Raw genomic sequence first — 24132 nt, forward strand, 5'->3', positions numbered from 1 at the left:
CGACACGTCTCCATTCGTCCCTCCATTCACGCCTGTCGCGACACCACTGGAGGCGGGCTGCACGATGTTGGGGCGTGAGCGGAAGACGGCCTAACGGTGTGCGGGACCGTAGCCCGCTTCATGGAGACGGTTGCGAATGGTCCTCGCCGATACCCCAGGAGCAACAGTGTCCCTAATTTGCTGGGAAGTGGCGGTGCGGTCCCCTACGGCACTGCGTAGGATCCTACGATCTTGGCGTGCATCCGTACGTCGCTGCGGTCCGGTCCCAGGTCGACGGGCACGTGCACCTTCCGCCGACCACTGGCGACAACATCGGTGTACTGTGGAGACCTCACGTCCCACGTGTTGAGCAATTCGGCGGTACGTCAACCCGGCCTCCCGCATGCCCACTATACGCACTCGCTCAAAGTCCGTCAACTGCACATACGGTTCACGTCCACGCTGTTGCGGCATGCTACTAGTGTTAAAGACTGCGATGGAGCTCCGTATGCCACGGTAAACTGGCTGACACTGACGGCGGCGGTGCACAAATGCTGCGCAGCTAGCGCCATTCGACGGCCAACACGGCGGTTCCTGGTGTGTCCGCTGTGCCGTGCGTGTGATCATTGCTTGTACAGCCCTCTCGCAGTGTCCGGAGCAAGTATGGTGGGTCTGACACACCGGTGTCAATGTGTTCTTTTTTCCATTTCCAGGAGTGTATGAAGTCATCCACATGAGCACTAAAAAAAATCTGCTGAAGTTCTGTTACACGATAGACCAGACAAGTTGAAATGCTGCAAATTCAACTAAATACAACGATGAGTTACTTAAACTGGAACGATCACATAGGTAATGTTGTGGGGAAGGCAAATCGAGGACTGCGATTTATTAGCAGAACACTTAGGAACTGTAACAAGGTAACAAAGCAAAAGCTGAAATACTTAACTCCGTTTTCAAATGTTCCTTTACCAAGAAAACCCAGGAGAACCATCCCAATTTAATCCTCGTACCACTGAAAAGATGAATGAAACAAGCAGTAGTGTCAGCGGTGTTGACAAACAATTCAAATAATTGAAATTGAACAAAGTTCCAGTCCCCGATGGGATCCCTGTCAGATTCTAAGCTGAATTTGCGGCTTACATATCCTCTCTCACAGGTCGCACCAGTCTACAAGAAGGGCAGTAGAAGTGATCCACAAAACTACCTTCCTGTGCCCTTCATATCGATTTGTTGTGGAATCTTAGATCATATTCTGAGCTGAAGCATAATGAGGTATCTTGAACAGAAAGACCTACTCAATGCCAACTAGCACGGATTTCGAAAACATTAATCATGTGAAACATAATTCGCACTTTTCTCACATGACATACTGAAAACTTTGGATCACGGCAGTCAGGTAGACAAAGTGTTTCTTGACTTCCGAAAGTCAAGAGTACGATCATATGAATATGGGCTGAAATTTGTAACTGGATTGAGGACTTTCTGGTGGGTAGGACACAACATGTTATCTTGTATGGAGAGCCATCGTCAGGTGTGCCCCAGGGAAGTGTGTTGCGACCCTCGCCGTTCGTGTTGTATATTAATGACCTTGCAACAATATTGATAGTAACATCATTCTTTTTGTAGATGATGAAGTTATCTATAATGAAGTATTGTCTGAGAGAAGCTGCATAAGTATTCAGTCAGACCTTGATAAGATTTCAACGTGGCGCAGAGATTGTCAACGTGCTCTAAATGTTCAGAAATGTAAAACAGCGCACTTCACAAAACGTAAAAACCGAGTACCCTATGACTATAATATCAATGAGTCACTGCTGGAATCGACCAACTCATACAAATATCTGGGTGTAACTCTTTGTAGGGATATGAAATTGAAAGATCACAGTCGTGGATAAAGCAGGTGGAAGACTTCGATTTATTGGAAGAATCACTCGCACGACCCATCCTAGAATACTGCTCAAGTGTGTTGACTAACAGGGGATATTGAACATATACAGAGAGGGCAGTGCGACTGGTTGCAGGTTTGTTTAATTCGGGGAGAGTGTCACAGAGATACTGAAGGAACTAAATTGTCAGACTCTTGAAGACAGACGTAAACTATATCGAGAAAGTCTGTTAACAAAGTTTCAAGCAACGGCTTTAAATGATTGCTCTAGGAATATACTTCAACCACCTGCGCATCGCGTTCCCGGGTTCGATCCCCTGCGGGGTCAGGGATTTTCTCTGCCTCGTGATGACTGGGTGTTGTGTGATGTCCTTAGGTTAGTTAGGTTGAAGAAGTTCTAAGTTCTAGGGGACTGATGACCATAGATGTTAAGTCTCATAGTGCTCAGAGTCATTTGAACCTGCGCATAGCTTTCATAGGAATCGTGAGGATAAGATTAAAATAACTACTGCACTCGCAGAGGCACTCAAACAATCATTGTTCCCGCGCTCCATACGGAATGGAACAGGAAGGAACCTTAATAACTAGTACAATAGGACGTACCCTCTGCTATGCACCTCACGGTGGATTGCAGAGTATAGATGTAGATACAAAATAATGTAGATTTAGGTTACTAAAGAGAGTGTTTACAAAATACATAACCGCCCTCTTTTGGGGCATTGCTGTGCCGCGTGGCATCTGCGTCAGATAGGATTAACGGAGGACATCGAAAAAGTTCAAAGAAGGGCAGCTCGTTTTGTAATATCGCAAAATAGGGGAGAGAGCGCCACGGATTGTCACAGGAATTGGGGTGGCAGTAATTAAAACAACGGCGCTTTTCGCTGCGGTGGAACCTTCTCACGAAATTTCAGCCGCCAACTTCCTTCTCGGAGTGTGAAAATATTTGTTTGGCATCCTCCTACATGGGAAGAAATGATCATCATAATAAAAAAAGTCAAAGCTCGCACGGAAAGAAGTGTTCATTTTTCTCGCACAGTGTTCGAGAATGGATCGGTAGAGGTTAAAGGTTGTTCGATGAAACCTCTGCCAGGCACTTAACTGTGAATTGCGGAGTAATCATGTAGATGTAGATATAAATGAGTCGCATTTCTTCCCAACATGAATTCATTGTAACTTCCCTGTGATTCCTTTTGAAATTCTGAACACGCGTTCCTATTCTCGATTTTTCAAGTAATAGAGGTTCCATCATTCTATTCGTTATTCTTGGTTCGTCGAAAAAGCGATTTAGCAGATAGAGACTAGATGGTCGTTTGCGAGAAAAAGTGTCCGTTTGGAAGGTCTGAAAGAACCTGTATAGCAGCTACATTATGTTATTAATATACTTTGCTTCTGCCTGGATTGGGTTACAGGCAGTGAGCTCACTCACATACATGAAGATTTTTAAACATTTAGACATATTTGCCAATATCATGTTTGTATTTGATTAGTTATGCTTTTCCGGCAATACTCTTTGAGTCGTAAATCACTGCATGTTTTTGTTTACGTTATCTCTGGATTGTATTTTTTTCTACCGTCCAAACAGTAACTGCCTCCTTGCGCTAAATACGGGAATAGCACGTAAGTAATTTTATGACTGAAAAGTGTTGTTTCAGTATCATACTAGTGTTTTCATAGAGCAGTGCTACGTAAAGCATACGAACGGCTGCATCCAGCGAAACTTCACATGTCCGTGTCATCAGTTTTGTACAAATCTGCGTATATCTTTGCTGACGACAAGTTGTTAAATCCTCGCAATCCATGGTGGGTAATATAAAAAATCTGCGACCGACGCCGAGAACCTTTTATTGTCCCCAGTACGAAACAGGTAAGTCAAGTCGCATGATGATTACTCTTCATTAGAATTTCTTCGTGAAAATCCTGTGCCGAAAGTATTGTCTTTATCTACTTCTGTGACATAGATTTTCGTTGCTGTTGAGAGGTACTTTCATTTGTATAGCATTTCTGTCTTTTCTGTGATTCCTGTGGCACACCTGAAACACAAATACGCAAAAATTCTTTTACACGTATTTCGGTTATGATTAAGAAATCATTGTTACTGTTTAGTTTACTTTTACTCCTTTTCCGCTACAAACATCTAACCCCCAGTGCACAATTCGCAACAGTAGCTTCTTTGTTTCAAAAATAACTTGGAGGTATAATACCACACATAGGTTTGTATACTAAATCAACTACTGCCAACGCTGGCAAAAAGTTTGCGTTGTGCGCTGCAAAGAACTTATGCACCTATATTCCGTGCTTCGCATTGGTGTTAAAGTATTAAATTTATCTTCATGATTAATATATCATTGTTTGGATAAATTCTAGTGTCCGATTCCACTCGTCGGCTTTGAGTAACGAAGTCGTACCTAAGGCAAAGACGCTAACGTCTATGAAAGCAACGGGTCACATTCGTAAACAAATAAATGTAGCATACGATAAAATTACAATCACAGTCACGCAGTTATTTACTTAGTCATGAATTACATCGAAACGAACTGAAGATATCGAAAACAATTATGAACAAGAATTAAAAACAAATTTTCATTTCTGGTAAGAAGTATTCTCGTAATTTATGCGACTAGAAAAGCACAGAGAACCTTTAAATTGCATTACAGTAAAGCACATGGTGAAGTCATACTGTTACAAAATAGCGTTAATTTTATATTAATTACTGAATCTAACGGGAGAAGCGCAGGAAAGTTGGGGTTTTGAGTGGGGAGAAACTAGAATGTATCAGGAAAAGAAATACGAAAGGGTAGCATAAAATGTGGAGAAACCGACACACTAAATTCTAAAAGAAACCCTAATACATGACAAACAAATATCTACAAATATAAGGAATTTTGGAATCGATAAATAGAATTGACCTCTGTAGGTAAATTCCAGTTATAGATTCCAACCGCTCCATGATTCACATGTAAATTATTTTTGCAGTTATATGCACTGAAACGTAATACCATTTCTACATTTGTACTTTCTCTCTAAAACTACTGCAGTGTATAACAAAAACTGCACTAGGTAACTAGAACTGACCTTCTATGTAGGTCAATTATAGTTACCGATTCCAATATTAGTAACTTTTTTGCAGTATTTCAGAGGGCAATTACAAATACAGAAACCATATTAGCCTACATTGTAATACACACACGTGTTGAAAAAACGATCTAATTAATGAATCATTGACTCCTGGGATCGGTAATTAGAATTAGGAGGTCAGTTCTTGTTACCGATTCCAACTTTTCAATGGTTCATAATCTTGGACATTTTTGCAGTAAATCTGTGGACTACGTTTTTGTAGGATTTCTTGTTGATCTCAGAACTACTACGAAAACTAATAAGTATTGTAGATACAGCTTCCAAATTTTTCTCTTTTTCGTAGTTATGAAGATAATAATACCAAACGCAGAAATCCTGTAACATTTTGCTGTACACACTTGTTGTTAAAAAGATCTAAATAACGAACCGTGGAATAGTTGGAATCAGTAAATAGAATTAACCTATATAGGTCAGTTTAAATTACCGATTTCAGTATTTGTTAGACCCTACTTTTTATCAGATATCATTGCTCGTGTAGATTTAAAAATAAGTATTAAAAGTTAACGCTGATTCATAATATTATGACTTCACCATGCGCTATACAGTACTGGATTTAAAGGTTCTCTGTGCTTTTCTTACTTGCATAAATTACGATAAACATTTTTTTCAGGCATGTATACTCCTCTTTTGCTATTCTTATTTATTTTCGTTACGTTTAATTCTTGTTGGTACAATTTGTGGCTAAGTAATTAATCACGTGAACTGTGTAGTTTTATCGTACGCTACATTCGTTTGTTAATGAATATGATCAGTCGATTTCAGAGATTGCCTCTATGTAGCTTCTCTGCCTTAGGTATGACGTCATTGCTCAAAGCCGACGTGTGGAATCGGACACTAGAATTGACCCCATTGTTTCATGAACGTAACGATCTTAATTCCTTTGATTTCGTATCCTACATGTTTCTTTTCGGAACTCGCAGTTAATTGCATCCTACTATTATAAACAGCAGAAACCTGTTGATATATAGTAGATGTACTCTACCGAAAGCGGGACAAGCAAAAGGCATCACGTACCTAACACATACGCCGAGAACTGTCAGGGCGTGATCCAAAATGAGAAGGCAGTGAACAATGTATGATGGAGCCTACTTCGTGTCATTGTTAGTCAGTCCTTCTGCTGTTCCCTCCACGAATGGAGAAATGGAAAATGATCGTTCGTATGCCCCTGTGTGTATACAATTCTTCATATCTTGTATTAACGGCCGTTAGTGAAATACTTCCTGGTAGAAATACGACTACGTGCTGTACAACGAATCTCTTGGTTTTGACATATAGTGTGCGACTATTATTCGTCCTTATACTTTATCCTTAGGCTATGACAACTTTCACCAAACTCGATCAACTCAGTGCCAGCAGTCGAGCGGGTTGCTACGCTACAGGCGTGTTTTTGTATGCTTTTGTGCTCGCTCAAAAAGTGTGGTGCGCTTATGTTCTTTCAGACGTGTTCATATAGTGAGGGATGCATGCTCGATTTTAGTGCACCCATGTATACATTCATTCCTTCCACGGCTCAAATCATTTACGATGTTATTTCTCATGAGCACAAAAACCCTGCGTTGATAACTGCTCCCACAATGCTAGTGAACTCGTCGACTTTGATGAAACTTGTTCCGACATAACGACATAGTTTTTGATCAAAAACCAGTTACAAACTATTACACCAAGACGAAATAAGTGATTAGTTATCCCAACAATCATTTTTCTTTCTCATCGAAGATGCTTTTCGTGGGGGCAGTACAGTAATTTTCGGTGTCTATCGAACATCATTTTCCTAAATTTACCCAACTGCCTTTCAACAGAATAGGAGCCAATTCTTCCATCGTTTTGCATTCACGCTCTCCCGGTTTCGGCGTAACGCTTCTGTACTGATTGAATCGGCCAATCTAGCTATTCATAAACATTATTCCACAAATCCCATTGCGTAACATCAGCTCATGGAACTTCTCAGAAAATAAACAGAGGCGTACATATTAGAAAACAGTTTGACAGGTTGCATTCGCAGTTAACTGTTGTTAATTTATTGCACTCCGTTTATGCTCAACAGACTGTAATTGAAAGTATCATACTTAGCAGAAATGCCGCTGCAACGTGAAAGCATGCTGAGTTGCGCTTTATAATAATAATCATATATAAACTGACGAAAATGACGCATGTGACACCAACAACACCTTGTCTGAAAGCTACCAAACTGATCTACATTTACATGATTATCGGCAGTTCACAATTAAGCGCCCAGCAGAGACTTCATCGAACCACCTTCAACGGCGCGTGTGTAAAACGAACACTTAAATCTTGCCGTGCAAGCTCTGATTTCTCTTATTTTATTATGATGATCGTTTCTTCTTATGTAGGTGAACGCCAACAAAATATCTCCACAATCTGAGGAGAAAGGTGGTGATTGAAAATTCATGAGAAGGTCCTGCTACAGCGAAGCGCCTTTGTTTTAATGTTTTGTGCATCATATCCGTGGCCCCCTATGCCCTTCTTCGTGGTAACACAGAACAATCTGCCCTTCTTTGAATTTTTTCGATGTCCTCCGTCAGTCCTATCTGATACGGATCCCACACCGCACAACAATACTCCGGAAGAGGGCGGACAGGCGTAGTGTAAGCAGTCTCTTCAGTAAACCTGTTACATTATCTAAGTGTTTTGCCAATAAATCGCAGCCTTTTGTTTGCTTTCCCCAAAAATTATCTACGCGATCGTTCGAATTTAAATTAATCGTAATTGTAATCTCTAAGTATTTAACTGAGTGTACAGCCGTCAAATTTGTCTGATTTATCGTGAAACAGAAATTTAGCAGATTCTTTTTAGTGCTCGTGTGGATGACTTCAAATTTCCATGGAGTCAATTGCCACTTTGCACACCTTACAGATATCTCGTCTACATCATTTTGCAATTCGTTTCTATCACCTGATGACATTACATGGCAGTGAATAACAGTATCATATGCAAACAATCCAAGAGGGCTGCTCAGATTGATATTCCAGTGTTTTCATGTCTGCGGAACAAGTTGATTAAAATTGCATAATTGTGCGAGTTTATTTTCAGAAGTTTCAGTATTATAACAACTGAAGAATGGCGTGAGTAATCACGCATATTGCGTGTTTGTAACGTTACTGTAGCCTTTCAGGTAAAGATTGCAAAGCAGTATACCCAAAGGAAGTGCAAGTGCAACTCATCGCCATCTTTCCGAATTTGAACAAGGTCGAATAATTGGCACTAGGGGCATGGTAGCAACATACCGGCCGAGTGTGTGTAGGGTGGCACATGTTACCAGTGCGTGTGATAGAGTTAACAGATAAGGAATGGGAGGGAACTGAGCGTCTTAGTTTAAAACATTTTTGAATTTATTGGGCTACAAAATTATTATTATTGCAAATGCAAATTGACCACAGGATAATTATTGTAAATTAAAGTGATTTTAACAAGGGAATCACCATTTCATTAGAAAGAATATAAAATCATTAAAACTTACAAAATGGGCATCAGAACTTGGGTACTCTTTCAAGACCCTTAAGTTTTATACAAACGTCCTAGAAACCGATTTAAGAGTCTTCAGTAAAAAAAATAAATGAATAAATAAACACATACACAATAGTAAACTTAAAAAATAGTAAAAGATGAAAATACCAGTCATGTGTTGTTGTTGCGGTCTTCAGTCCAGAGCCTGCTCTGACGCAGCTCTCCATGCTGCTCTATCTGTGCAAGCTTGTTCATCTCCCAGTACCCACTGCAAACGTACATCCTTCTGAATCAGTTTAGTGTATTCATCTCTTGGTCTCCCTCTACGATTTTTACCCTCCGCGCTGCCCTCCAATGCAAACCAGCCACAGACTGCACACAGCACAGTCAGTGATTTTCATACAAAGCGCTATATGGCGTTACCAACATAAAAACCTAAACAGCGTACTTACACTGTATGATAGTTAAAACTGTGTGACTACCTTTCGTATATGACTGGGGCACTTCTCTTTTGAACGTTTTGCGCTCCGGTACCTTTTCTTTCATTGGTGCTACATTTTTCATAGTACTGGTGAAGAATCACAAAGCATCAAGAGCTGGCAGCTTCTAGTGCACCCTAAAATACTGTGTATTGGTATTTTGTCGAAGGAGAAACGTTTATTTTGACTACACACCACACGAAGTCTCTTTGCTGTTTTGCTTTCCAGCGAATGCGCTCGTGTTAGACTGTAGCCAGAAGTGAGTCACTTGCCCTATCTGGAGTTCTATGCCCTAGGATAAACTGACGTTTACCGGTGCGAGGCACGGCTGTTCGCCTTATCATTGCTGCCGAGCTTAACAAAACAACACTTATTTCACAAAGAAAATATTTTCGCCTCCATCACATCCTTTTATGTTTTTCGCGTTTAGTGCTTTTTTTAAAAAAAGTTTTAGAACTCTCAGGCTTAGTCTAGGCTTAGCGATTGTCAACTCAAGAGCGCTTCATGGCGACGTTTTAGCCTCCATACGGAGTACGTATTACACAGTTTGCGCTGCACTCGGGAAGTTTCTGCAAATGTTATATAATGCTGTAGTCGCGTTTCTTGTCCTTGGCGCATAATATGAAACTAGAAGTCTAAGAAATTTTAATAGAAGGCTTTTCTGCGAGTATTGCTTTGTTACGTAAAGTGATCACTAATTACGACGATACAGAGTGAATATTTGTCAACAGAAACTGTGTACACAGTAGGTCGTACATTACGTATCAGGCTGCAGCCTGCCACGTACAACGTCATACTCCCCGGTAAGTGCACTCGCCTCCTATTTGTGATTATCTTTATTCGACTTTTTCACTTCATCGCTTGTCTTACTTCATTGACGCACGTATTATTCAAGAAATAATTATGGGAAAAATGGTTTGTAGAGGCTGGTGTCTACAGTAGCTTTACTCTGGCTACGCCGTGATAAACTTGTCCAAAGAGATACGAATGCAGAAGGGTGTATCCTTTAGACATCACTACCTCCAATTTTCATTCATCACCGCTGATTTTTGCGATTCGATGCTACTTTCTTGCACAGCTAGGCGAGCCGAAACCAGGACATTGTTTAGACTATTATTTATCACTATTTCCCTATTTCACACTCTTGGAAACATATATTATCAAACTGACGGAATAGCTAGGGTATTGACAGAAATTTTTGTCAACAATTTACAAGAATTTTTAACCTATCCTCCGTTCAACAATGAAATCATTATGTTCTTACTTACGTTATGGTGAAGTCGTGCTTTTCAAAGACACAGAAGTGAAAAATGAAATAGTTAACAACCTACCCTAAGATAAGATTTCTTGTGAAATACGTAGACAATAACTCCACAAATGTTTAGAATTTATCCACAACTAAATGTCATAGAAAACATACTTTCATAAAAAATCACCGAAGAAAATACTGCAACCAGTCACACTTTTTGAATGAACGGTTTATCTCACCGTGCCTGGGATCATCGTCACCCGGCAGCCACGTTTTCTCGAACAGAATTGGGATTTTGTCCTTTGTGGAGCTGTACTGTTGTTCCTGATCTTCATTTTGATGTACTTTAGGGTCACTTTTTCTGCTAGAGATTTTTTGTCAAATATAATAGCCAAGACTGCTTTCATTAGCTGAAATATGCGGTTTCTGAAGTCGTGCACAACTTCCTTTACCTGGCGAAGTATTTTATATACGATAGTTTTGACAACACCGCAGCTGGTTTTCGTAAATATCACTTACATGGTCTACCGGAAATCTGCGTTCACATGTGTTGTCTTCAATGAGAAATTATGTCATCCACAGCAGCACAAGTAGATTATTTTCGGTTGCTCGTTAACAGAGTTTTATGTATTCCTTTGGACGACAATGAAGTAAAAAATAGATAATTACTTTTGAATACATTGTGATGAGAGTGAACAATGATCAATGTGTTACAAATATTTACTATCAAAAACAGTCTTGATCACAATTTATTTATTACGGTTTTTTTACCGGTTTCGACCACTACTGTGGTCCTCTTCAGACCTACAAGTCATATACAAAGCTTTAATCAGAGGGCTACATACATTAAAGAAAAAACATAAAGTTATAAAACAATGAATTAACAATGAGTAAGAACCTCCTTCTGGTGGTAAATCACTACTGGAGAAACCAGTGCACGTCTTTCTATGCAGGGTGTTACAAAAAGGTACGGCCAAACTTTCAGGAAACATTCCTCACACACAAAGAAAGAAAATATGTTATGTGGACATGTGTCCGGAAACGCTTACTTTCCATGTTAGAGCACATTTTATTACTTCTCTTCAAATCACATTAATCATGGAATGGAAACACACAGCACCAGAAAGTACCAGCGTGACGTCAAACACCTTGTTACAGGAAATGTTAAAAATGTCCTCTGTTAGCGAGGCTACATCCATCCACCCTCCGTCTCATGGTATCCCTGATGCGCTGATGCAGCCCTGGAGAATAGCGTATTGTATCACAACCGTCCACAATACGAGCACGAAGAGTCTCTACATTTGGTACCGGAGTTGCGTAGACAAGAGCTTTCAAATGCCCCCATAAATGAAAGTCATGAGGGTTGTGGTCAGGAGAGCATGGAGGACATGGAATTGGTCCGCCTCTACCAATCCATCGGTCACCAAATCTGTTGTTGAGAAGCGTACGAACACTTCGACTGAAATGTACGGGAGCTCCATCGCGCATGAACCACATGTTGTGTCGTACTTGTAAAGGCACATGTTCTAGCAGCGCAGGTAGAGTATCCCGTATGAAATCATGGCGGTGAATCGAGGAAGTACAGCACATACTGACGAAACTAAAATGAGCTCTAACATGGAAATTAAGCGTTTCCGGACACATGTCCACATAACATCATTTCTTTATTTGTGTGTGAGGAATGTTTCCTGAAAGTTCGGCCGTACCTTTTTGTAACACCCTGTATGTAATGAGGGCTCCGCCCACTTCTGACAGAATAATGTCATTACTAACCAGTGGGTTGAAGGTCGAATAAAAATGTAAAATTTCTTAGTTAAAAGAACATTATCAAGAAAGGAAAATAAACACACACTAAACTTAGCTTGTTAACAGTTATTGTCAATCAAGAAACGTTAAAAATACTTAAACATGTAGGATAAATTAACTTCGTTTTGACAGTACATGGGTTGCCCTCTCAAGACCTGTTAGTGAACCATTTGGAACCACTGGTTGCCATGGTGAAGTTGGACGCCGTTCCAAAGATATGGCAGCAGGCTTCTTTCCACTGAAGTTGTTGTAAAGTCGATAGGCAAACTAGTGGTTGCCGTGGTGAGGAAAAACCGTAATAAATAAATTGTGATCAAGACTGTTTTTGATAGTAAAAAAAATAGATAGTTCAAAACGGGTGGCTTGAAGAAACGGACTGCGTTCCCTCATTGGTACTATTACTACATAGCCGGTGTCAGAAACAGTAGTAGCAGCGTTCGAAACCACTCGTGGAAACACCAGTGACAAAGAAAACTTGAATGAGGCCTAGAGGCGCCCTCAGACAGACTAACCATTGAGGCGGATGATCGCAAAGAGCGGGAAATCCGTTTTCGAGTCCCAGTCTGGCTCGAAGTTTCAGCTGTCTCTACATGTTCATTATGCTCCGCGTAGAAAATGTCTGAACGTATTACACTGATATCATTTCATGACTCTGCATTTTCACTACTTTCAGCCGCCCTGATCCACTCATTTCATTTCAATCCATTTCATTCATTTAACCTATAAAAGAAATTGAAACATACATGTCCGAAAACGGAACATTTAGCCACTCAGCACGTCAGCGAAGTAGTTCACGGGAGTGCTGCAGTCAGAGGTGTTTATGGTTTCTGGATAACTGTAGCAGACGCGATAGTACGATTCGTACGTGTCCAGCACAAAACACACGGTATCGTCCAGTTGCGACCCAGACATCTCCACGTACGCTGTAATACTCATCTGCTTCTACAGCGTGTACCCCCGTTTCTGAGGCGTTTCAGGGATATTTTCTGGTGGATCGTTATAGTTGTTGTTGTTGTTGTGGTCTTCAGTCCTGAGATTGGTTTGACGCAAATCTCCATGCTACTCTATCCTGTGCAAGCTTCTTCATCCCCAGTACTTACTGCAACCTACATCCTTCTGAATCTGCTTAGTGTATTCATCTCTTGGTCTCCCTCTACGATTTTTACCCTCCACGCTGCCCTCCAATGCTAAATTTGTGATCCCTTGATGCCTCAAAACATGTCCTACCAACGGGTCCCTTCTTTTTGTCAAGTTGTGCCACAAACTCCTCTTCTCCCCAATTCTATTCAATACCTCCTCATTAGTTATGTGGTCTACCCATCTAATTTTCAGGATTCTTCTGTAGCACCACATTTCGAAAGCTTCTTTTCTCTCCTTGTCCAAACTATTTATCGTCTACATTTCATTTCCATACATGGCTACACTACATACAAATACTTTCAGAAACGACTTTCTGACATTTAAAGCTATACTCTATGTTAACAAATGTTTCTTCTTCAGAAACGATTTCCTTGCCATTGCCAGTCTACATTTTATATCCTCTCTACTTCGACCATCATCAGTTATTTTACTCCCTAAATAGCAAAACTCCTTTACCACTTTAAGTGTCTCATTTCCTAACCTAATTCCCTCAGCATCCCCCATTTAATTTGACTGCATTCCATTATCCTCGTTTTTCTTTTGTTGATGTTCATCTTATATCCTCCTTTCAAGACACTGTCCATTCCGTTCAACTGCTCTTCCAAGTACTTTGCTGTCTCTGACAGAATTACAATGTCATCGGCGAACCTCAAAGTTTTTATTTCTTCTCCATGAATTTTAATACCTACTCCGAATTTTTCTTTTGTTTCCTTTACTGCTTCTTCAACATACAGATTGAATAACATCGGGGAGAGGCTACAACCCTGTCTCACTCGCTTCCCAACCACTGCTTCCCTTTGATGCCCCTCGACTCTTATAACTGCCATCTGGTTTCTGTACAAATTGCAAATAGCCTTATGCTCCCTGTATTTTACCCCTGCCACCTTCAGAATTTGAAAGAGAGTATTCCAGTTAACATTGTCAAAAGCTTTCTCTAAGTCTACAAATGCTAGAAACGTAGGTTTACCTTTTCTTAATCTTTCTTCTAAGATGAGTCGTAAGGTTAGTATTGCCTCACGTGTTCCAACATTTCTACGGAATCCAAACTGATCTTCCCCGAGGTCCGCTTATACCAGTTTTTCCATTCCTCTGTAAAGAATTCGCGTTAGTATTTTGCAGCTGTGACTTATTAAACTGATAGTTCGGTAATTTTCAGATCTGTCAACACCTGCTTTCTTTGGGATTGGAATTATTATATTCTTCCTGAAGTGTGAGGGTATTTCGCCTGTCTCATACATCTTACTCACCAGATGGTAGAGTTTTGTCATGACTGGCTCTCCCAAGGCCGTCAGTAGTTCTAATGGAATTTTGTCTACTCCCGGGGCCTTGTTTCGACTCAGGTCTTTCAGTGCCCGGTCAAACTCTTCACACAGTATCTTATCTCCCATTTCGTCTTCATCTACATCCTCTTCCATTTTCATAATATTCTCCTCAAGTACACTCCTGGAAATTGAAATAAGAACACCGTGAATTCATTGTCCCAGGAAGGGGAAACTTTATTGACACATTCCTGGGGCCAGATACATCACATGATCACACTGACAGAACCACAGGCACATAGACACAGGCAACAGAGCATGCACAATGCCGGCACTAGTACAGTGTATATCCACCTTTCGCAGCAATGCAGGCTGCTATTCTCCCATGGAGACGATCGTAGAGATGCTGGATGTAGTCCTGTGGAACGGCTTGCCATGCCATTTCCACCTGGCGCCTCAGTTGGACCAGTGTTCGTGCTGGACGTGCAGACCGCGTGAGACGACGCTTCATCCAGTCCCAAACATGCTCAATGGGGGACAGATCCGGAGATCTTGCTGACCAGGGTAGTTGACTTACATGACTTACACCTTCTAGAGCACGTTGGGTGGCACGGGATACATGCGGACGTGCATTGTCTTGTTGGAACAGGAAGTTCCCTTGCCGGTCTAGGAATGGTAGAACGATGGGTTCTATGACGGTTTGGATGTACCGTGCACTATTCAGTGTCCCCTCGACGATCACCAGAGGTGTACGGCCAGTGTAGGAGATCGCTCCCCACACCATGATGCCGGGTGTTGGCCCTGTGTGCCTCGGTCGTATGCAGTCCTGATTGTGGCGCTCACCTGCACGGCGCCAAACACGCATACGACCATCATTGGCACCAAGGCAGAAGCGACTCTCATCGCTGAAGAAGACACGTCTCCATTCGTCCCTCCATTCACGCCTGTCGCGACACCACTGGAGGCGGGCTGCACGATGTTGGGGCGTGAGCGGAGGACGGCCTAACGGTGTGCGGGACCGTAGCCCAGCTTCATGGAGACGGTTGCGAATGGTCATCGCCGATACCCCAGGAGCAACAGTCTCCCTAAGTTGGTGGGAAGTGGCGGTGCGGTCCCCTACGGCACTGCGTAGGATCCTACGGTCTTGGCGGGCATCCGTGCGTCGCTGCGGTCCGGTCCCAGGTCGACGGGCACGTGCACCTTCCGCCGACCACTGGCGACAACATCGATGTACTATGGAGACCTCACGCCCCACGTGTTGAGCAATACGGCGGTACGTCCACCCGGCCTCCCGCATGCCCACTATACGCCCTCGCTCAAAGTCCATCAACTGTACATACGGTTCACGTACACGCTGTCGCGGCATGCTACCAGTGTTAAAGACTGCACAAATGCTGCGCAGCTAGCGCCATTCGACGGCCAACACAGTGGTTCCTGGTGTGTCCGCTGTGCCGTGCGTGTGATCATTGCTTGTACAGCCCTCTCGAAGTGTCCGGAGCAAGTATGGTGGGTCTGACACACCGGTGTCAATGTGTTCTGTTTTCCATTTCCAGGAGTGTACATCGCCCTTGTATAGACCCCCTATATACTTCTTTGCTTAGAACTGGGTTTCCATCTGAGCTTTTCATATTCATACAAGTGGTTCTCTTCTCTCCAAAGGTCTATTTAATTTTCCTGTAGGCAGTTTCTATCTTACCCCTAGTGAGATAAGCCTCTACATCCTTACATTTGTCCTCGAGCCATCGCTGCTTAGCCATTTTGCCCTTCCTGTCGATCTCATTTTTGAGACGTTTGTATTCCTTTTTGCCTGCTTCGTTTACTGCGTTTTCATATTTTCTCCTTTCATCAATTAAATTCAATATTTCTTCTGTTACCCAAGGATTTCTATTAGCCCTCGTCTTTTTACCTTCTTGATCGTCTGCTGCCTTCAATACTTCATCCCTCAAAGCTACCCATTCTTCTTCTACTGTATTTCTTTCCCCCATTCCTGTCAATTGTTCCCTTATGCTCTCCCTGAAACACTCTACAACCTCTGGTTCTTTCAGTCTATACAGGTCCCATCTCCTTAATTTAGCACCTTTTTGTAGTTTCTACAGTTTTAATCTACAGTTCATAACCAATAGATTGTGGTCAGATTCCACATCTGCCCCTGGAAATGTCTTACAATTTAAAACTTGATTCCTAAATCTCTGTCTTACCATTATGTAATCTATCTGATACCTTTTAGTATCTCCAGGATTCTTCCACGCATAGAACCTTCTTTTATGATTCTTGAACCAAGTATTAGCTATGATTAAGTTATGCTTTGTGCAAAACTCTACCAGGCGGCTTCCTCTTTCATTTCTTAGCCCCAATCCATATTCACCTACTATGTTTCCTTCTCTCCCTTTTCCTACTGACGAATTCCAGTCACCCATGATTATTAAATTTTCGTCTCCATTCACTATCTGAATAATTTCTTTTATCTCATCATACATTTCATCAATTTCTTCATCATCTGCAGAGCTACTTGGCATATAAACTTGTACTACTGTAGTAGGTGTGGGCTTCGTAACTATCTTGGCCACAATAATGCGTCCACTATGCTGTTTGTAGTAGCTTACCCGATTCCAATTTTCCTATTCATTATTAAACCTACTCCTGCATAACCCCTATTTGATTTTGTGCTTATAACCCTGTCGTCACCTGATCAGAAGTCTTGTTCCTCCTGCCACCAAACTTCACTAATTCCCACTATATCTAACTTTAACCTGTCCATTTCCCTTTCTAAATTTTCTAACCTATCTGCCCGATTAAGGGATCTGACATTCCACCCTCCGATCCGTAGAAAGCCAGTTTCCTTTCTCCTGATAACGACGTCCTCTTGAGTAGTCCCCGCCCGGAGATCCGAATGGGGGACTATTTTACCTCCGGAATATTTTACCCAAGAGGACGCCATCATCATTTAATCATACAATAAAGCTGCATGCCCTCGGGAGAAAATACGCTGTAGTTTCCCCTTGCTTTCAGCCGTTCGCAGTGCCAGCACATCAAGGCCGTTTTGGTTAGTGTTACAAGGGCAGATCAGTCAATCATCCAGACTATTGCCCCTGCAACTACTGAAAAGGCTGCTGCCCCTCTTCAGGAACCACACGTTTGTCTGGCCTCTCAACAGATACCCCTCCGTTGTGGTTGCACCTACGGTACGGCCATCTGTATCGCTGAGGCACGCAAGCCTCCTCACCAACGGCAAGGTCCATGGTTCATGAGGGGGGGGGGATCGTTATAGAGGAATTGCAGTTCATTTGATTCCTTACCCCCAATTGCACTGTCCTGTCACATTGATGTGACCACAAGTCAAAAAGCTGAAAACCAACTTTTGCAGCGTGGACAGGTGCGAGTCGTACAGGAAGAGAGTTATTTGAGGTTGCGGAAGGTACCGACAGAACTGTGGCGCCATGCTGACTCTAGTGCTCCTGCCAGCTGCGCTAGGTTTCTCGGTTGAGGATCCACAGAGAGAACTGCCCAGTCGATATGGTCCCATACATTCTCGATTGGGCTTAAATCCGCAGAGTTTGGAAGTTAGGGGAGTACGGTAAACTTATCCAGGTGCACTTCGAACCACGCAAGTGCACTGCGAGCTGTGTGACACGTTGCATTGTCCTGCTAGTAGATGACATCGTACTGAGGAAAAACGAACTGCATGTGGGGGTGTACGTGGTCCCCGAGGATAGATGCATACTTGTGTTGATCCGCTGTGCCTTCCAGAATGGCGATAACACTCGGAGAATGCCATGAAAACATTCCCCAGACTGTAACGCTCCCTCCTCCGATCTGGACCCTTCCATATATTGTCGCAGGATGATGGCTTTCAGTCCGCTGGAGCGAGAGAATTGATTCATCTGCGAAGACCACCTGTCGCCTCACAGAGAACGTCCAGTTGCGGTACTGGAGTGTCCTTCGTCGCCGATCACTGGCAGCCAGCAGCGGTGCACGGACCAGGTGTCTCTTGCGGAGGTCCATACGGAGCAACGTTGGGGAACGGTCGTTGAGGAGACATTGTTGGTAGCCCTTTGGTTCATCAGGGCGGTCAGTTGCTCAACATTTGCAATCTGTTAGTCCGAGCACATCTTCGCAGCCGTCGTTCACTCCTGTAAGTTATGGCCCGCGATGCGCCACAGCTGCCTCGACGTCAGTTTTGGTTGGCGCCGTCTTGCCACGCCATGGCGGCACACGAACAGATTACAAATTTAGCTGTTTTGGAAATGCTCCCATCCTTGGTCCGAAAGCCACTGATCATTCTCCTTTGGACGTGAGATAAATCGCTTCGTTTCATCATTACGACAACGGCTGCACTCTTTTTCGCGTCCTTCCCATTGAAACCCTTTATACACTACTGGTCATTAAAATTGATACACCACGAATATGACGTGCTACAGACGCGAAATTTAACCGACAGGAAGAAGATGCTGTGATATGCAAATGATTAGCTTTTCAGAGCATTCACACAAGGTTGGCGCCGATGGCGGCACCTTCAACGTGCTGAAATGAGGAAAGTTTCCAACCGATTTCTCATGCACAAACAGCAGTTGACCGGCATTGCCTGATGAAAAGTTGTTGTGATGCCTCGTGTAAGGAGGAGAAACGCGTACCATCACGTTTCCCACTTTGATAAAGGTCGGATTGTACTGCGCGACGCATTTTCTGCAAAGTGTCTGCATAGCGCACCCTTAAAGAACTCTACGAGCAGAGGGCCCTTGCAGTCGAAAAAGAAGCTCATCACGATATTGCTGCAAATTGTGTGAACAGCTTTGCATTTCTTTGGCGGGGGAGATATGGGATGTTTCCATTGCTGGCTTTGCCGCTAGTCCTCGGGCTGTCGGAACGCTGTCAGAGACAATAATCCTTTTTCAAGATGACGTCCCACCCCCTCGCACTGCCAATTGGACGAAGCCTACGCTTCAATTATTTAGTGGGCAATTCTCAAAATACTCCATTCAGGTCAGATCTTTCATAGTGCGATTTTCACGTCTTTGGCGAACTGAAGTAAGACAAGTGTGGACGTCAGTCTTAGTCGGATGAAGACGGTCAAGAGTAGGTGCGGCTGTGGATCCATCAGCGGCTGTCCGCTTCCACGAAACAGGAATTGATGGTCACATCTCTCAGTAGAATAAATGTACACTCCTGGAAATTGAAATAAGAACACCGTGAATTCATTGTCCCAGGAAGGGGAAACTTTATTGACACATTCCTGGGGTCAGATACATCACATGATCACACTGAAAGAACCACAGGCACATAGACACAGGCAACAGAGCATGCACAATGTCGGCACTAGTACAGTGTATATCCACCTTTCGCAGCAATGCAGGCTGCTATTCTCCCATGGAGACGATCGTAGAGATGCTGGATGTAGACCTGTGGAACGGCTTGCCATGCCATCTCCACCTGGCGCCTCAGTTGGACCAGTGTTCGAGCTGGACGTGCAGACCGCGTGAGACGACGCTTCATCCAGTCCCAAACATGCTCAATGGGGGACAGATCCGGAGATCTTGCTGGCCAGGGTAGTTGACTTACACCTTCTAGAGCACGTTGGGTGGCACGGGATACATGCGGACGTGCATTGTCCTGTTGGAACAGCAAGTTCCCTTGCCGGTCTAGGAATGGTAGAACGATGGGTTCGATAACGGTTTGGATGTACCGTGCACTATTCATTGTCCCCTCGACGATCACCAGAGGTGTTCGGCCAGTGTAGGAGATCGATCCCCACACCATGATGCCGCGTGTTGGCCCTGTGTGCCTCGGTCGTATGCAGTCCTGATTGTGGCGCTCACCTGCACGGCGCCAAACACGCATACCACCATCATTGGCACCAAGGCAGAAGCGACTCTCATCGCTGAAGACGACACGTCTCCATTCGTCCCTCCATTCACGCCTGTCCCGACACCACTGGAGGCGGGCTGCACGATGTTGGGGCGTGAGCGGAAGACGGCCTAACGGTGTGCGGGACCGTAGCCCAGCTTCATGGAGACGGTTGCGAATGGTCATCGCCGATACCCCAGGAGCAACAGTCTCCCTAAGTTGGTGGGAAGTGGCGGTGCGGTCCCCTACGGCACTGCGTAGGATCCTACGGTCTTGGCGTGCATCCGTGCGTCGCTGCGGTCCGGTCCCAGGTCGACGGGCACGTGCACCTTCCGCCGACCACTGGCGACAACATCGATGTACTGTGGAGACCTCACGCCCCACGTGTTGAGCAATTCGGCGGTACGTCAACCCGGCCTCCCGCATGCCCACTGTACGCCCTCGCTCAAAGTCCGTCAACTGCACATACGGTTCACGTCCACGCTGTTGCGGCATGCTACCAGTGTTAAAGATTGCGATGGAGCTCCGTATGCCACGGCAAACTGGCTGACACTGACGGCGGCGGTGCACAAATGCTGCGCAGCTAGCGCCATTCGACGGCCAACACCGCGGTTCCTGGTGTGTCCGCTGTGCCGTGCGTGTGATTATTGCTTGTACAGCCCTCTCGCAGTGTCCGGAGCAAGTATGGTGGGTCTGACACACCGGTGTCAATGTGTTCTTTTTTCCATTTCCAGGAGTGTATTAACGAGTAGGAGCAGGTGAGGTAAAGCACGCCGGTACCGTAAGTAAAGTGAAAGAGGGTTTGTACTGGTGTATGACCATATACAACTGAATACGTTTTGTACAAATGAGCACCTAGGTGTGCAGCCAGTCCAGATAAGAAAGTCTCAATGGCAAGTGAAGCTAAAGCGATGATTCTCGGCCGTCTTCTCTTCATGAACTGGGCGATAGTCGAGCGGCGCTCGTAGAGCTGCACAGCTTCGGCTAGAGGGCGCTGTGGTCGGCCAAGATCTTCCGCTTTCGTAGTGCCAACCTACGCTGAGGCATCGGAACTATCGATACCACAGGAACCATTCCGTTGTGGCAGGTGTTAGGTTTTAATCTGACTGTACTCATATTGTTTCTAAAAATGTTATAGACACGCCAGAAAGGACTTCACGAGCATTTTAGGAAAATCAAATTTACGGATACTCAAAAGGACTGACGATCACGCTGGACGTGAATTCTAAGCTGTGCGTTAGTGCTGGTGCCGATTGTCGAATGCAGGTAGATATGCACATCGCCCTGGTTCCGTGTGGCAACCGCATACAGATTCGTGGCGATGAACAACCGTAGCGTACTGCACAACTACGGCATCACTAGTTAGAGCTGATGATGCATTGGGAGTTTCGTTTAGGACCATCACGAACCGTAAGCTGGAATTCGGGCTTCGATCAAGAGTCCTTCATTTCAGCACAGTTCACCACATATGCTATGGTGGAAGACCAGACTGGAGGCATGAAGGCGCGAAGCTCTGTTCATAAATTGTAGCAGATTCTGCTTCGACGTCAGCGTGGTCGTTGGAAAGCGGCGAAGAGAACGAGAGCTCCTACAACCGGAGAGCAGCAGGCGGCCACAATGAGGACCGATTTCGGTGTGGAAAGCAACAGCCTGCAGTGATCATACACCTGAAAGCTATGATGTTTGTTGGGGAACATTAAAATGTGCCGGATACATCCGGAGCAACATCGATTCAATTCTGTTGCAGTGTCAGGGACATGCCTTCCTCAAGAACGACGGTGCCCATGTACACTCTTCTACCGTTACCCAACGCATACTCCAAGACGTACAACAACTCAGCTTGTCACCACGAGCACCAGACTTGTTCCTATGGGACAAGTGTGGAAGATGATGGGAGGGTGTCTGCATTACTGCCAAAATCCCGCGACCAGTTGCGAGAACAGATCGGAGAAATATAGAACATATCTTCCAGGATTAAGCCCAACGCTTCTACGGGTGCCCATGTGCACGACCATACGACAGCTGAGTTAGGCTATGCTATACAAGACGTTGAAAATTTGTTCTTAGGAATCTGTCTGTAGGTATGTGATGTCGTGACTGCGATCGTATACAATCTGCAATTCATGGAGAACCATGCCTTCAAGATATTATTATTTTCATTTGCCACTAGTGTATGTATATCTAATTTACCGCCGCTACATAATGTGTAACTCATCCGTGTAGCTACTACTTTTCTGTCATTGTATTTTCAAGTATTGCATAGTACTTGTATTAGATTCTCAAGATTACGTATCATCATTTAGCTGCACAGTGCTGGACTTTAAAACTGCAACACCGTGATGTCGTCATGCAACAAACGCCAAACTGGCATGAAGTATACTGCTCACGCATCTTTGAATATGCAAATGATTAGGATTTCAACACAATTGCTCTAAGTCCATAGGAGTAATGCCACAAGCATTCAGTACGTAAGGAAAGAGAAGACAGCGGATTTCTCATCAGAATTCGGATTTGCATGTCGGTTGTTTGTGCGAAGATCGTATTACGCCTTCTCTAACGTATGCCTCATGTGTCAGAAACCGACAGCAACAGGATCGTGGCCCGTTGAGACTGCAGTTCATTGCACTGGGATATTGCTGTATGCTTTGGTTGGCATCCCAAGACCTGCTTGAACAGGGTATCACTGGTTTCAAGAGGACCATGTTCAACACCAGGCTGCATCTCGAAGGGTCCATATAAGTAGCGCTGGAGAGGTTAGTTACATTGATCGCTTGGCCGTGCAATATTGTACTGCCACGTCATATCACGCTTCTTGAATCAGACTTGAAGGGCTTCCTTACAGCAAGAGAAGTACCACAATGACAGTGCGACGACATCTGGAACATGAAGCATAATCTGCACGGCGACCATTCTTGAAGCTTCCCCTGACGCAGCAGCAAAAACTGTGCGTCGACTGTGGTACGGCCAACAACAAACCGGACACAGGAGTGGCACCAACTCGTCTTTTCTACTGAATCCTGTTCCTGCGTACAATATCACGATGACGTATTCTCGTGTGGTGGCTCCGAGGAGAACGATTGCTGCCAGAGTGCATGTTTCATCGTCATGTTGGCCCAACGCTTGATGTGATGTCAGGAGGTGCCACAGTGTAAACAACACCATCACCTCTGATGTGCAAAGCCGGTAATTTCGATAACAGCTATTACATGTCTGAAGTGTTAAGGTCAGTGACTGTGCCCTACCTTCAAGGAGTCCACGACACCATTTTTCAACAAGACAACGCAAGACCGCTTGTTATCCATGCTATGCTTACCTGAATCAGTTGAGTTGCAGAGGGTGTTACAATGTTGTTCTGCCCATGAAATCCTCCATTTCTCTGACCCACTGGAAACATGTAACGATGGGTTCCTGAGAAAGTGACAAGGCACCACTCGCCAGCCATTATGTTCGTTGAACTCTAGTCTATAATTGAAGCAGCACGGAATAAAATAGTCATACCTGTCATTCAAGCTCCTCGAGTCGATGCCCAGTTGCATGAGGCCCATTCTTGCTGCTTGAGCTGGCAGCGGCCGCGGTGGTCTCGCGGTTCTAGGCGCGCAGTTCGGAACCGTGAGACAGCTACGGTCGCAGGTTCGAATCCTGCCTCGGGCATGGATGTGTGTGATGTCCTTAGGTTAGTTAGGTTTAAGTAGTTCTAAGTTCTAGGGGACTGATGACCACAGCAGTTGAGTCCCATAGTGCTCAGAGCCATTTGAACCATTTTTTTGAGCTGGCAGCTCCATGTTCTACAAGGGGCCTTCATAAGTAGGGCAAAACATTTTTTTCTGAAAAAATGCTGATTTGTTGTGGAACATCGTGGAATATTCCCGCTTCAACCCCTATAGTTTCATGAAG

At 44.1% G+C, this 24132-nt stretch overlaps 1 protein-coding gene across 4 annotated transcripts in view; it reads left to right on the forward strand.

The window, feature by feature from the left end:
• Positions 1 to 3363: 3363 nt before the first annotated feature.
• Positions 3364 to 24132, forward strand: part of LOC126333363 (tyrosine aminotransferase) — a 230545-nt gene continuing 209776 nt past the window's right edge. Inside the window, exon 1 of one of the 4 annotated variants that reach the window (XM_049996732.1) lies at positions 3364 to 3481. The gene's annotated coding sequence lies outside the window, so the exon portion shown is untranslated. Of the gene's footprint in view, positions 3729 to 9409; positions 9747 to 24132 lie in introns of those variants that run through there. The other 3 variants (XM_049996733.1, XM_049996730.1, XM_049996734.1) reach the window with 3 other exon arrangements.

This window comes from Schistocerca gregaria, chromosome 2 (assembly GCF_023897955.1).
Source record: "Schistocerca gregaria isolate iqSchGreg1 chromosome 2, iqSchGreg1.2, whole genome shotgun sequence".
In the NCBI taxonomy this organism is placed as follows: Eukaryota; Metazoa; Arthropoda; class Insecta; order Orthoptera; family Acrididae; genus Schistocerca; species Schistocerca gregaria.